The 15158-nt window shown below is 40.4% G+C and overlaps 1 long non-coding RNA gene across 1 annotated transcript; it reads right to left on the bottom strand.

The window, feature by feature from the left end:
* Positions 1-1526: 1526 nt before the first annotated feature.
* On the bottom strand, positions 1527-14824 carry LOC126961338 (uncharacterized). The gene is made up of 4 exons (XR_007728269.1): positions 14781-14824; positions 13064-13136; positions 2789-2864; positions 1527-1716 (listed from the first exon to the last, which is right to left on the bottom strand). It is a non-coding gene; the product is annotated as an uncharacterized LOC126961338 (long non-coding RNA).
* Positions 14825-15158: the final 334 nt, after the last annotated feature.

Genomic DNA, 15158 nt, shown 5'->3' with positions numbered 1-15158 from the left:
TTCCTTGAATCTCATATTTGCAAGACTCCTTTGTCTATGTATACATTAATACATTATGTACCTTTTTTCCTGTTACTCTGTCTATTGTCCACTTATTTCAGCAGATGCAGACTGGAAACTTCGGAGGAAGAAGGAAATTCTTCTTGCCTCTGCAAGCTAAAAGACTAAAGAATATTGCAATGTTTCATTTAGGTATTTCTAAGACACAAGAATTCTTTGGGGAGTAAAAATGCCTAGCCAAAGACAAATGGGGACTTTTGGAAAGTTTTCTCTTTTCCAGAACACTTCTTCTCACACATGGGTATATACTGAGAGCTCTGAGTGCATTGTACATAATAGGGCATTGGCCCATTGAGTTTGTTACTGGAGAAAACAAACAGTGACTGGAAATTTGGCAAATTGAATCACATTGATCTATTAAACATTAGAGGTAGAAGAGTATTAAGGATCATATGGCTCATGCTTCAGTCTTATAGATGGGAGAACAGAAGTCTAGAAGGAGAAGTGACTTGCCCACTATTAAACAGAACCATGTTCCGCTTATTAATGTTTTTATTTAAAGTGATAGAGAAAAAACTTTAAGGCAAACTCTCAGTGAGTGTTGGCTTACTTATTATGAAACTTTACCTTCTCTTGCAAATTTTTTGAGTATCAATTATTTGTGTGGCACCATAATACATTTTGGAGATACAGAAATCGAGATGGTAGGAACTCTTTAGACACACAATCACATTACTACGCCTTTATAAATATTGAGTTTGTAGAGTTTCCTTGGAATGAGAGAAAAATATATTCAAACAATGTCAAACTGCCTTCTCTCCATGCAGCTGCCAACTTATGTAAAATATCATATGCAAAGTACCTGCAGGGGGCTTTCTGAAGAAAAGAAAATAATCATTTATGACTATTTGGCTTTGGTGGGTAATCTCTGTAGGGAATCCCAGTGCTGGAAAGCTGGGTTGGGTCAGAAGAAATAGCTATAACTCATGTGTGACCGAACCCAGCTCCCTAAGGAAAGGGTCATTTCTTTCTTAGACCACAGATGACACCAAAGATCAAATAAGCCAACTGAGGGGCTGCCTACTATCCCAGGCTTTTTTTTTTTTTCTTGCTCAGCCTTTCAGGGGTGAGTGGGCCTCCTTCTCCTACTGGCTCTTCCTGCTGCAGTAGTGCCCAGTGTGGAAGAAGACAGAAAAATGCATCTCAAAGGAACATAAGACTTTCTGAGGCAAGAATACACCACAGAGATGCAGGTGCCTTCATCTGACTCTTGCTCCTTACTCCAAAAGCCTTTCCTCCACTCCTACCCCAGAAATCTTGCCAGCCACCTATACTCCACAGCATGGTACCATAGTGGCATCCTTGGCTCTTTGATTATATTCCAAACTCCTTCTTGGGAAGACATAGGGTAAAGAGTGTTACAACTTTTCTGGAGACCAGTGTCACTAATCACATCATGAAAACCAGCTCTGGCCACAAAGCCACTGGACAATCCTGAGAAAAAATGATTTTAAACTTGCCTGTGGTTATAACTTCAAGGGAAGAACCTCATGATAGTTTATTTTCCTGCATCTGCATTTAGTATTTCTTCACTCCCTTCATTCATTCAACAATGATGAACTGAAGTCCTACTGTGTACCAGGCATATCTGGAAGGCGTAGTTTCCTCTTCCTTTATTCATTTTCGAGAACTATGTGCTGTCATGAAGACTAGTTTCTAGGGGCAGAGACAGACAGTAAGTGAGAACATTTTCATCTTTCATCAAGTCAAAGATATTGGTGATTGTAAGACGTGCTACTATTTCTTGAGCCACTGAGAAAGAAATTTAATGATAAACAAACAAATATGTGCCAGCTAAAGTTGATGCTTGTGGTTTCAGTGCTGCTGTGTTCTACCTCCTGTATACACCATGGTGTCTTTTGATCTGCTTGGCTGCCCAGCCCAGAGCAAACACATAGCCCCAAAGCGTGGTGGGGTTAATGACTGGAATATGAGGGTTGGTATTTAGTGCTCCAGACCCAAGCCTGCCCTTAGGAGAACCCAAGTCAGGACATATCATCAACTCCAAGATACATCTTGATTTCATAAATGTGAGTATATGAAAAAAAAATCTTAGAAATGATGAAATATGGTAAATAGTTGTCATTGGTGCTAAGGAGAAAAATTAGCAGGGAAATTTAAACAGCATGTCCCAGAGAGAGCCTCACTGGTAGATGACTTTCTGGAAAAGACTGGAAGGCAGCAAAGCTTAGGAGTGTTTGTGGGTGGAACATTCCTGGGAAAGGGAACAAGCCATGCAAGGGCTCCGAGGGAGGGGTGTGTCTGGTCTCTTCATGGGATGAGGAGGCCAGTGTATCTGAAGAACAGCAAGGAAAGGACAGAAAAATAGAAAATAGAAATATGGAGGTTAGATTTTGCACAGAACTTTCGGTCATTTTAAGGTCTTTGATTTTACTGTGAGTGAGACAGGAAGCCATTGGAGGGATCTGCGCAGAAGGGTCTGAACTGCCTTAGATTTTCACAGGCTGGATCTGCCTGCTGTGTTGAGAAGAGTTTAAAGAGGAGCAAGAGTGGAAGCAGAGAGACCAATTAGGAGGCTACTGCAGATCTAGAGAGAGAGGATGGTGACTTGGACCAGAGCAATAACAGTGAAAGTAGTGAACGGTGGTCAGAACATAGAAATACGTTGAAGGTAGAGCTGAAAGGATTTTCTCATAAATTGAAAATGGAAAATGAGAGAGAGAGGAGTCAAGGTTGACTGCAAGATCATTGTTTATATCATATTTACCTGTTCCTGTCAAATTAGGTTGTATGAGCCTCCTCCTTCTCCACCTTCTTGGTCTTCCAGAACATTCTGTATTTCTCTGCATCACAGATCACAGAGCTATGTGTCAATTTCCTTATCCATGAAACAGAGATGATATTAATAATGCAGACCTCATGGGGTTTTGTGATTACTAAAATGCATGTGAAGTAGGTATTATATGCTAGATACTTTTCAATGCATGCCTCAATGCTGCTTTAGTAAATGTTCACAATTATTTCTATCATTTTGCTTTATTATTTCTATGTAGACAAATGTTCATATTGGATACCAAGGATGGTGGAGGTGGGCTGTCAGCCATCTGCTCCTGCCAGGGCTCTACCCACCACTTCTGGGCAAACCACACTCAGCAAGGGAAGAGGAAATATCCAATTAGTTAGAAGCCAAGACAAACATTGGATAATCTTGGACCAGGGGCAGGGATTCTCTGTTGTAAGGGCAAGAGCCCATATTTTTCTCTTTTCTGCTCTTCCTCCCTCTTGTACCCAGTGGAAAGTAAGTGGACCTAGGCAGAGCTTGTTTCCTTGGGCCAAGTCCAGCAAAGGTGCTCTTTTGTTCCTGGTTCCTCGTAAGTGAAAGGGGGAAGGATGCAGGACCCTCTGTGACCCAACCATCTCTCTTTGGCCACCTGGCTCAGATACCACCATTCTGAGAAGTCCTTTGAAAGATGTAATCCAGGCAAACTCTATCAGGAGGTTGTGCGGGACTCTCCAAACAGGGCCCGTCCTGCACACCAACATGCTCCTGCGACTCCCTCTTCTCGGCCTGCGTTACCTCCCTTCTCCTCTCTAGCATCTTTCTAATAAACTTGTCTCACTCTTTTGTGTCCATCCGGAATATGTATAAACTGGAGCACTTTCTCCTTGACACACAGAAGGGACAGGCAAGGTCTCTGTTAAGCTTGTTTATTGCCGTTCACCGTGGATGTGTTCTTCACATCCTCATTCATTCTCTGCCTGGATCTTTTGTTTCACTTCTTTAAATGATTGACTTTTTCATCTTAGAAAACGCAGACCCCATCTGAGGTCCAGATGAGTTTAGCTATGCTTTGCTTCTTAAAAGGGAAAGTGAGGGAGTTTGGAGGCTATTGAAAATTTCTAGCTGATTGGTGGGTAGAGACAAACAACAAAGAAAGGAGCTGGGAAGTGAAATGGCTCTTCCCACTGTAATGGGGCCACAGGGAATTACCCCAGATCGCTGGTGGCAGGAAGTCTAGTAAGGCACCTTGAGTGTTTACTGCTGAAAGAGGCTGCTTCCGATTTGTTGGTCATGCCAAAGAAGCATAGCAAAGGCTGAATGAGTTAGTTATAAGATGTGTGGGGGTGTTTGTTTAAGAGTCCAGCATGAACAAGGCTCTATATTAAGCCTTACTGAGGGGCTTACTTAGATAAGTCAGACACAGTTCCTTGCCCTCTCTCCAGAAATAACTCCCCACCTCAGAGGGGAGATAAGGCAAATCTTTGTGCAGATCCACTCTGAGCATTTCTCTGACCTTCCTCTCATGGGTTATGGTGGTTCTAGGTGTGATGCAGCAGAAGCAGTGTCCTGGCAAGGCGAGCGCTGGGACCCGGGTTCATATTGGATGGGGTGATGCCCACAGGGCTAGAATTAGCCCAGACTGGAGTGAAAGCTCCACAAGATCACTGTGGTGATCACACCTCTCTGATGAGGCCAGTCTAGGGTGGAGTTGTCAGGGGGCCTCTCTGGCCCACAGAGTTCTCACTCACTTTTTTTCCTTGTGCTCCCATCTACATCTCTTTCCTTGCTTTTCCCCAGGTTTTATCTTTTACCAAAACATTCCATCAGCATGGGAGCAGTGGAAGTCCTGAGAGGTAAAGGGTGGAGATGTCTTTGGCTGGAAACCCTTTGTGCCTTTTGCCTGCGATGATCCTTGCTCACAGACCTTTAGTAACCTTTCAGCTGCCCCAAGTGAGTTTCACTACAGTTCTTTTCCTACTTAGATTGACTAGCTCTGTCCCTGCAGGATACCTACTTAACTTCTCCGGACCTTATTTTCTTACACATAAAATAGGGTAGAGGGAAGGCTTAGAATTCATAAGTACTCAGCTCTTTTCCTGCCTTGACATCTTGAGAATTGAAGCCATCTTTTCTATCTTCATGCCTCCAGACATATTGATGTCCAGACATTTTCTATGTTCTGGCAAAAATGGACTGGACAGAGATGTCATACTCTTCCTTAGAACCCCATTGTAGATTTTCATTTATCTCCCCATTCTGAGAAAATCAAGTAGTTCTACTTCATGTTTAATTAAGATCTCTCTTGTAGGTAATTTTCTTCTGAGTAGATTTCATGAATGTAGAGAACAATAACTAAATGCCTTTTTCATATAGAGCATTTATATGCTCACATATACAAGTTAATTTTCTTTTACAACCCTATATTTAGCCCCATTTGGGCCTCATTTCCATTAATTTGCATGTTGATATTCATATTTATGTAGATATATTCCTAGATTCAATGGAAAAGAATATCCTACACAGAAGGTTGGAAATGACAATTTATTCATAGAGTTTGATCCTAAGATTTAGGAGAAGTTCATTGGGCAGGATTGCCAAGTTAAATACCTAACTACTTTTTTCTGTACTGCTAGAAGTGGTTATGAATTATATTTACTCATTTGTCTTCTGCCAAAAGGAGAGCAGAGGTAGATGCAGCACATGGGAGATGTCCCCCAGCAAGACAGTCCTGATGAATGAAATAAGGTCTCTAAGAGGTATCAGGCATTTGGGAGGGAATGGCCCACCTGGGTGCCAGAAATGTCAATCCCTTGCCATGTGGATGCCACTCCTAAAATGTATTGTCCCTGGCAGACACCACGTGTCCGCTCTAATGTATGGTTCCCCTGTCTAGAACTTAAACTGAAGGAAGCTAGAGATTCTAATGTTAGGATATCCACAGCTTTCACGATACCTGGGAGTTGGGGCCCCACTGAGTATATATCACGTGCTAAATGATATACTGGTTCTTTACATGCTGTCTTGCTACTTTTGAAAAATTACCCCATTAAACAGATATGATTTTTTGCCAATTTTTAAATAAAAAAACCTGACATTCAGAGACGATAAATGACTTGGTCAGGCTAAGAAATGGCAGACCCAAGTGTTGAAATCAGGAATGTCTGATCTCAAATTTCACTTATATTTCTGCTTAATCAAGCCTCAGTAATTTGAAATGAAGAATACTTGGATGCCTTCTAGGAGAAACATGTTGAATAACCTCTCTGATTATTCTCTTTGGCTAAGCCTCACTCAAGATTAATATTCAAGCAGGCTGTTTTAATTATTTTTCTACTAGAAAACAAAAATTGAGCTAAATATAGCATGTTAATGCTTTATTGGGAGGTGCAATCCCAGGGAAACAAGGGAAAGGGAAAGTGAGAATTCCAAAGGAGGGAGAGAAAATACAAGGAGATAGGTTACGGAGCTGGCCAGTTTTATAGGAAACACAGCTGCATGATTGGCACAAGGGACAGCTTCAGACAAGCTAAGTGACAGCACTGCACCTCGGAGCTGTCAGTCCAGACAAGGAGAAAGGGGTGTTTATCTCTCAGCAACTTCCCATCTTCTGTCTTTTACTGGTCCGTAGGGTGTTAGCTCATCTGTACTTCCAGATGGTATTGCCTAACCTCTCTAAGTAGCCGCTGACAAAGCCAGGCCCGTGTCTCATGGTGAGGTCTTTCATCTAAGATCAGAAGAGGCAGGGAGAGTCAAAGCATCTGTGGGTCCAGCTGGACTGGACCTGGCTGTTGGGGATACAGTGGCAGGAATGTCAAAGGACATGCTAAAGCCCAGTGTTCTGCCTGGGAAGGATGAAACAGTCAGCAGTGTTAGCACATGAGTTTATAGGGGCTAGTGTCCTATACCTGGGGGGCAGGTGGGCCTCAGGAAATCTGAGGAAGTATATGCAAATCTGCTTTCTAGGCCCTCACTATCTTATGCTATGTGCATCTCACTCTGTGATACTAGAACAACATGTATTTCTTTCATTCTTCAAGGTGGTAGCCCTAGCAATCTCCTCAAAATACTTAATTAGGATTAGCAAACCCAGGGACTGTACCTACCCCCCAGGTTTAGGACACTAGCCCCCGTAAGCTCATGTCTTAACAGCTGATCTTGGAGCCATAGTTGATATTCATCACCTCTCTCTTCTATGACCCTTTCAAGATTTTCCTTATCCTTGGACAGCCCCTTGTCTGTTCTGGGTTGCTTGCCTGGTGACCCAGATGTTCATCCCAGAGAAGTTTAATCCCCTAATTCCTAGTCTTATAACTACCTCAATTGACATTTATGGTAGCCAAGAGTGTCAAAGGACACCCATGGTTCCTATACCCATTTATTCTAATTTATTCTAGTTATTGAGGACATAGAATCATGTAACAGTCACTGAATTAATGCAGAAATAAATATATTTTTTTTCTGTAAAGGGCATGATACTGATACTAGGTATTTTGAACTTCATGTACCATACCATGTCTGTTGGAGCTACAGAACTCTACCCTTTTAGTGGTAAAGTAGCCATAGATAATATGCAAATAAACGGACATGGCTGTGTTCCAATATACTTTTATTTACAAAAATAGATTTTAGACCATGCTTGCCATGCAGTTTGTAGTTTGCTGAATCTTGGTTTAGTGACATGATCTGAAAGTCAGTGTTTAAACTCACTATTGCTAGGTTGGAAGGTGTCTTAGTGAGCCTTTAAACTTTAAGCCATGATTCCTCCAGACTGCTTACTTCTGAATAATAAGACACATGGTTAGACCTACAGATTTCATGGTTCTGAACCCATTGTAAGCTTTTTGATGTGCTGCCAGATTCATTTGCCAGTACTTTATTGAGGATTTTTGCATTGATGTTCATCAGGGATATTGGTCTAAAATTTTCTTTTCTCATTGTGTCTCTGCCAGGTTTTGGTATCTGGCCTCATAAAATGAGTTAGGGAGGATTCCCTCTTTTTTATTGTTTGGAATAGTTTCTGAAGGAATGGTACCAGCTCCTCATTGTACCTCTGGTAGAATTCGGCTGTGAATCTGTCTGGTCCTGGGCTGTTTTTGGTTGGTAGGCTATTAATTACTGCCTCAATTTCAGAACTTGTTATTGGTCTCTTCAGGGATTCAACTTCTTCCTGGTTTAGGAAGTGACTCTCTTCATATGAGGCAATATTGTGTTGTATCATATGGATCAGGCCTTTTGTAAGTCCTTAGATGATAGTGCTAGAGGAAACAATGTAGTCAGGGAAGGACAACTAATGTCTGAAGTACATATCAATTACACTGCCTCCTCATGGTGAAGCATGTTGACATAGTCAATGTCCCATTCAGCAGCTCACTAGTCACCCTGAGGCATGATGCCAAGTAGATACGTTGGTCTCTGCTGAGGACGTTGAGCGCCCAGTAGTGCCAATGGCTATCATCCCAGATAAAGAAGACCCATGTTGTTAAGTTTGTATAAATTCTATCTGTACCACCATATACAACGTGCTCATGGGTGTAATGCACACACACTGGGGTGGCTGAGAGAAAAGGTTGGCCCTCATCCACAGGTTGGGTCATTCTCTTCCCTTGACTATTCAGTGTCTACTGTGTGGTATAACCTCTGTAGTGAGCATTAATTTGAAACATGAAGATCCACATCTTTGTAGCCAGTCCTATTGATCTGCTTCTATACATCTTACTCAGATTTCCCCCCCAAATTGTCTATTCATGTGTCTACCAAGCTCTTGACCAACTGATCAAGTGATTCACCACTGCCCAGGAGTAAATGTATATCCATATCTCAGTTCACCCCCTCCTGCATGTCAAGCGGACAGCCTTCCAATGGTCACGTATCTGCCTATCTACCTCTCCTATGTAGCTTCTCAGAGCCCCAAAGTGTGGCTTAATGAAGCAGCTAAGTTATTTCTTATCTGTCAATTGGTCATAGGAAATATCCCACTTTCTCTTATTAGGTCATGGGGAGATAAAGAAGAGACATCAGCAGCATAAGTACTTGATATTTTTGTTCATATGCTGTTTCCACTGCCAGAAGTTGATTTTCAAATGGAGAGTATTTCTCTTCTGCAGAGGTGATGGCATTCCTTTAGAATTCTAGGTCTGCACTGTGACTTTCCCAATAAGCTTGTTGAAGACCCCTCACACTATTGTAATCTACTGATATCTGAACACCATGGAATCCACCAGGTCATAAAGCTCATGTCATCAGAGGTTTGCACTGATTTTTGGACCTCCTGTAGAGGCCTTTCTAACTCTGGGCCCCAGCGAAAAGTGGAAGCCTTTAAATTAGCCAGTTGATGTTAAGTTCACTCTATGCTCAAGCTATCATTTTTGCTGCAGTTCTATAGCATTTACTCTCTGTCCCATTCTGTGTGGTTTTAACAGTGCATTGTTTGATATTGCCATAACCTAATAAACACTTGAATGAATGTATGAGTCTTCAGTTCAATTTTAAAGCACTAGAGAATAGCTAACCACCACTCCTCTCCCAGCTCCCAGCTATTGTCCCCACTAGCATTCACAGGGTTCAGATGTCATCTCCTCTTCACTTAGCAAGTTGTTACTCATCTTTTAAGGATCAGGTTGAGTTTAGTTTCTGTGAAAATTCTTACCTACCCTAAAGAAGCTGAAACTCTCTTTTACACACTGGCCCTATTGAATCTTGTTCACTCTGTTACATTATATTATACTTATCTAAGTTCTACCTCTTCTAATTTGTTAACTTTATAGGAGCAGGGATACATCTTAATCATCTTCAATTCCCTAAGGAATTGAGAAGGCTTGAAATAAAGTAGGTGCTTACTGAACATTTGTTAAGTATAATAAATGAATGGATTTATGATGTTATGCATTAATTTATGACAATAAAAGTATTTTTTTGTGTATGTTAAAAACACAAATGAAAAAATAACATTATCACAATCGGGAGAATCCTACACTATCTCTGTGTAATACTCACTAAATTAAAATGACAAGCCAGGCCATTCATGTCCAGGATATAGTTTGACCCTAACCTCAGAAAATAGAAGTGGGGAGAAAGAGGTGCTATTTGTTTCTAAAATAGTGTTAATTAAATATACAAAAATTAACAAATAGTGTTAATTAAAAAGAGAGAAAGTAAAAGAGGAATATAAAATCACTGGTGTGGCATTATTTCTGAGGCCTCTGTTTTGTTCCATTGGTCTATATATCTGCTTTGGTAACAATGCCATGCTTTTCTGGTTACTGTAGCCTTATAGTATAGTTTGAAGTCAGGTAGCGTGATGCCTCCAGGTTTGATCTTTTTGCTTAGGATTGTCTTGGCTATATGGACTCTTTTTTTTGGTTCTATATGAAATTTAAAGTAGTTTTTTCTAATTCCTGAGGAAAGTCAATGGTAGCTTGATGGGGATAGCACTGAATCTATAAATTACTTTGGATAGTATTGCCATTTTTATGATACTGATTCTTCCTATCCATGAGCATAGAATGTTTTTCCATTTGTTTGTGTCCTCTCTTATTTCCTTGAGCAGTGGTTTGTAGTTCTCTTGAAGAGGTCCTTCACATCCCTTGTCAGTTGTATTCCTAGGTATTTTATTCTCTTTGTAGCAGTTGTGAATGGGAGATCACTCATGATTTGGCTCTCTGTCTATTATTGGCTTATAGGAATGCTTGTGATTTTTCACATTGCTTTTTTATCCTGAAACTTTGCTGAAGTTGCTTATCAGCTTAAGGAGATTTTGCTGAGACGATGAGGTTTTCTAAATATAAAATCATTTCATCTGCAAACAGAAACAATTTCACTTCCTCTCTTCCTATTTGAATACCTTTTATTTCTTTCTCTTTCCTGACTGCCCTGGCCAGAACTTCCAACCCTATGTTGAATAGGAGTGGTGAGAGAGGGCATCCTTGTCTTGTACAGGTTTTCAAAGGGACTGCTTCCAGTTTTTGCGCATTCTGTGATATTGACTGTGGGTTTGTCATAAATAGCTCTTATTATTTTGAGATACAGTTCATCAATACCTAATTTATTGAGAGTTTTTTAGCATGAAGGGGTGTTGAGTTTTATTTTATCAAAGTCCTTTTCTGCATCTATTGAGATAATCATGTGGTTTTTCTCATTGGTTCTGTTTATGTGATGGATTATGTTTATTAATTTCTGTATGTTCAACCAGGGATGAAGCCTACTTGATCACGGTGGATAAGCTTTTTGATGTGCTGCTGGATTCGGTTTGCCGGTATTTTATTGAGGATTTTCACATCAATGTTCATCAGGGATGTTGGTCTAAAATTTTCTTTTTTTTTGCTGTGTCTCTGCCAGGTTTTGGTATCAGGATGATGCTGTCCTCATAAAATGACTTAGGGAGTATTCCGTCTTTTTCTATTGTTTGGAATAGCTTCAGAAGGAATGGTACCAGCTCCTCTTTGTACCTCTAGTAAAACTCGGCTGTGAATTTTTCTGATCCTGGGCTTTTTTGGTTGGTAGGCTATTAATTACTGTCTCAATTTCAAAATGTGTTATTGGTCTATTCAGGGATTTGACTTCTTCCTGGTTTAGCCTTGGGAGGGTGTATGTGTCCAGGAATTTATTCATTTCTTCTAGATTTTCTAGTTGATTTGCATAGAGGTGTTTCTAGTATTCTCTGATGGTAGTTTGTATTTCTGTGGGATCAGTGGTGATATCCCCTTCATCATTTTGTACTGTGTCTATTTGATTTTTCTCTCTTTTCTTCTTTATTATTAGTCTGGCTAGCAGTCTATGTACTGGGTTAATCTGAAATAGAGGCAGTAATTAATAGCCTACTGACTAATAGAAAGCTTCTTGTTCTTATGGAAACTGAGCTGTGGGGAAGGGAAGATAGAAGACGGATAGGAAGTAGATAGGAGTTCCTACCTGAGTGTGTTTGTATATCCAGGAAGGCTAATAAAAAAGATTGTGACATCACTAGCATAAAAGATGATGAGACCCTAAGTTAGGAAACGTCACTGAATGGAGAAGAGAGTATCCGACAAAACACAAGCTGTGTACATTCACAGGAGCATGGTCCCTGGAATCCGCTTTCCTGGATTATAACTCTGTCCTTGCCATTTATTCATCATGACTGGTGGCAGCTCAGACCACTCCTCTTAGCCTCAGTTTCTTCATCTATACAATGAGCAGGTTAGAGCTGATAATATATAAAGTCTTTTGCCACAGACACTTCAACTTGTTGACAGTTTTTCCCTGAGCCAAACTTCTCAAATGTTCTTTTGCTAACAAAAACTGCACAGCATAAAACTTAAATGACCAAGAACCTATTAGAAAATTAGTAGTCGCAACCCCAAGGAAATGAAAAGTTTAACAAGAGTGCAGGCAGAGCTGGTGTTTAAATGGGGGAAAAGCATTCACACAGAACCCTTAATTGGTAACTAGGGCAGCCTGAGTTAGGCGGCTAACAAGCTAAACAATTTTGATGACATAAAATTAACACCAGGACACAGCAAAAGCCTGTTTTATTTGCTATTTTATGTGTTATGTGACAATTTAATTAAACTTTGAAGGAATCCAAGCAGTTAATTCCCCAGAGAAATAAACAAAGAATGACATTTAGGCCTGTCTCCCAAGGAGTTAGGCAAGGGAGTACTTTTTCCTTTTATAATGCTATAAACCCAACTTTTACCTTGAAATTAGTAAGTGCTATTAAATTAAATAGCCTAAGTTTTGCCTGCATCCCTTCTTTCTCCTCCCAGGATTGACCTAAAGTCACCTGGGATATCCAGGCGAATATGATAAAGGCAATTTGAGTTGCACCTCAAAATCTGTAGAATGAACTTTCAATATATGCTACATTGCAGGCTCAACCTGGGCACCTCTGCTTTCTTTTTACAAACACTGGTTAAGATGGCATAATGTAACAACAACAGCCACAACTATCACCACACAATATTGGTCAAGAGAAGCTAGGGTATGCTGCAATAACAAAGAACTCCAACATCTTAGTGCTCCAAACAGCAATGGTGTATTTCTCACTCATTGTTCTTGTTGACCCAGGGTTTCCTGGGGATTCTGCTCCATCAGGCCACCTCTTAAGTACCAAGACAGGTGAAACAGCCATGGTCTAGATTATTGTTTGTCTCGGTGGCATAAGAAAAGCAGCAACACTGAAGGAGGTGCCAGTCCTCAAAGCTTCCATCTGAAATTGACATGTTTTAGCTACATCAGGCACTTCTTATGAAAATCTAATGGACATGTGTCAATTTCACTCACATTTTATTCACTGAAGCCTGTCACATAATCACCTCTAAACAGAAGTGCAGAGAAGTGCAGTTCTTCCATGTGCCTGAAGGGGGGAGAGATGGAAATATTTGGTGAACGGCATTTCCCATGTGCCAATTTGTCCTAAGCGACATATGCATATACATGCATGTGTACATATATGCACATATGTATATACACATAGACACATCGATTCATTTATATATACATAATAGATATGCACATATGTAATCTGAATAATATAAAAATATTTGTGTAGTAGTTTCAGAGATCTTGGCGTCTGTCATCTTAGTAGGTGCCAGCATTATCCTCTCTTAGCTGTGTGTCCTGGGCATGTAAATGAGCTCTTTGTTTCTCCATTTTTCATTTGTGAAATTGCCTACCTCATGGGGCCAGGATAAATGTATAACACATATGACATTATTTCATAAATGATCAATAAGTGCTAGTTAGAATTATCTGCAAGAAGGCCTAAACACCTTCTCTTAATGAAAACAAACAAATGGAAACAGATCAAAATGAAACTTTCTACTCTGGTCAGAAAAGGTCACACAGTTTTCTTTCGTATAAATAAAGTCAAATTGATTTGCGTTAGGCTTTGTGTATATTTTACTTCTACTCTAAGTCTGCTTGACTGTCATATCAACTTTAAGTTCACTCTATGCTCAAGCTATCATTCTTGCTGCAGTTCTATAGTATTTGCTCTCTGTCCCATTCTGTGTGGTTTTAATAGTGCATTGTTTGATATTGTAATAACCTGATAAACACTTGAATGAATGTATGAGTCTCCAGTTCAGTTTTAAAGCATTAGAAAATAGCTCAGCAGGCCCAGGGTCATGGGAGAGGAAAGAGGACTATCAATGGAGTGCCTACTATATGCTGAGTAAATATTGTGCTAAGCGTTATAAATACATGATTTAGTTTGATCCTCACAATACTTCACTGAATTATATATGATTGCCCCTTGCTATATAAAGAAACAGGAAACTGATACTCAAGGATCTCAATGAAATAATGAAAACAGCTACTATTTTTTGAGGACCTACAATGGGATGAGCACTTACTGTTCATCAGACAACGTAATCATCACACACAGGTGCGCATATACATACACACAGAAGCATATATTACTCAGCACAGTACCTACATGTTAGCCACTTAACACATGTGGACATCTGGGTTGGGAAGGAGTATGAAGATATTTGAACAAGAGGACAAATAGCTGGTACTTATTCAGTAGCATTTTCAGGAGCTGAGTGATGTTTGAGCATCGGCAATACAAATTGGCAACTATGTGGGATGAAGGTTGGGGAGGGGAAGAGACTAAAGATAGGGAGATCATTTAAGACAGGAGTTCCCAAACTCCTGGGCTATGGACTTGAAACCCACAGTGTTCATGAAGCCTTCTGTTGAAAATATAGCCTACAGATATTCTGACCATTACTGAGATTTGCTGGAAGTAAGTGAAATTCAGCTAGATCAGAGCAGTTCAGCAACTTAGAAATCATCACAATCAACCTCTCCATTTGACAGATGACAAAGCTGAGTTTCATAGAGGTGATGTGACTTGCCCAAAGCCATACTGATCAGGTTCCTACTGGTCTGTGGCCCATTAGGAACTGGGCTGCACAACAGGAGGTAAGCCATGGGCCAGCAAGTGTAGTTTCATCTGTATTTACAGTGGTTCCCCATCTCAGTCTTGCATTACCGCCTCAGCTCCGCCTCCTGTCAGCTCTGCCTCCATTGGAATCTCACAGCAGTGGGAACCCTATTGTGATCTACATGTGTGAGAGTTCTAGGTTGCACCCTCCTTATGAGAATCTAATGCCTGATGATCTGTTACTGTGTCCTGTCACCCCCAGAGGGGACTATCTAGTTGCAAGAAAACAAGCTTAGGGTTTCCACCGATTCCACATTATGGTGAGTTGTATAATTATTTCATTATAAATTGAAATATAATAATAGAAATAAAGTGCACAATAAATGTAATGTCTTTGAATCACCCTGAACCCCACTCCCCACGTAGGTCCATGGAAAAATCGTCTTCCACAAAAGTGATCCCTGGGGCTAAAACAGGTTGTGGACC

The sequence above is a fragment of the Macaca thibetana genome, chromosome 8, assembly GCF_024542745.1.
Source record: "Macaca thibetana thibetana isolate TM-01 chromosome 8, ASM2454274v1, whole genome shotgun sequence".
Classification (NCBI taxonomy): Eukaryota; Metazoa; Chordata; class Mammalia; order Primates; family Cercopithecidae; genus Macaca; species Macaca thibetana.
This window is presented reverse-complemented; position numbering and strand designations above follow the sequence as displayed.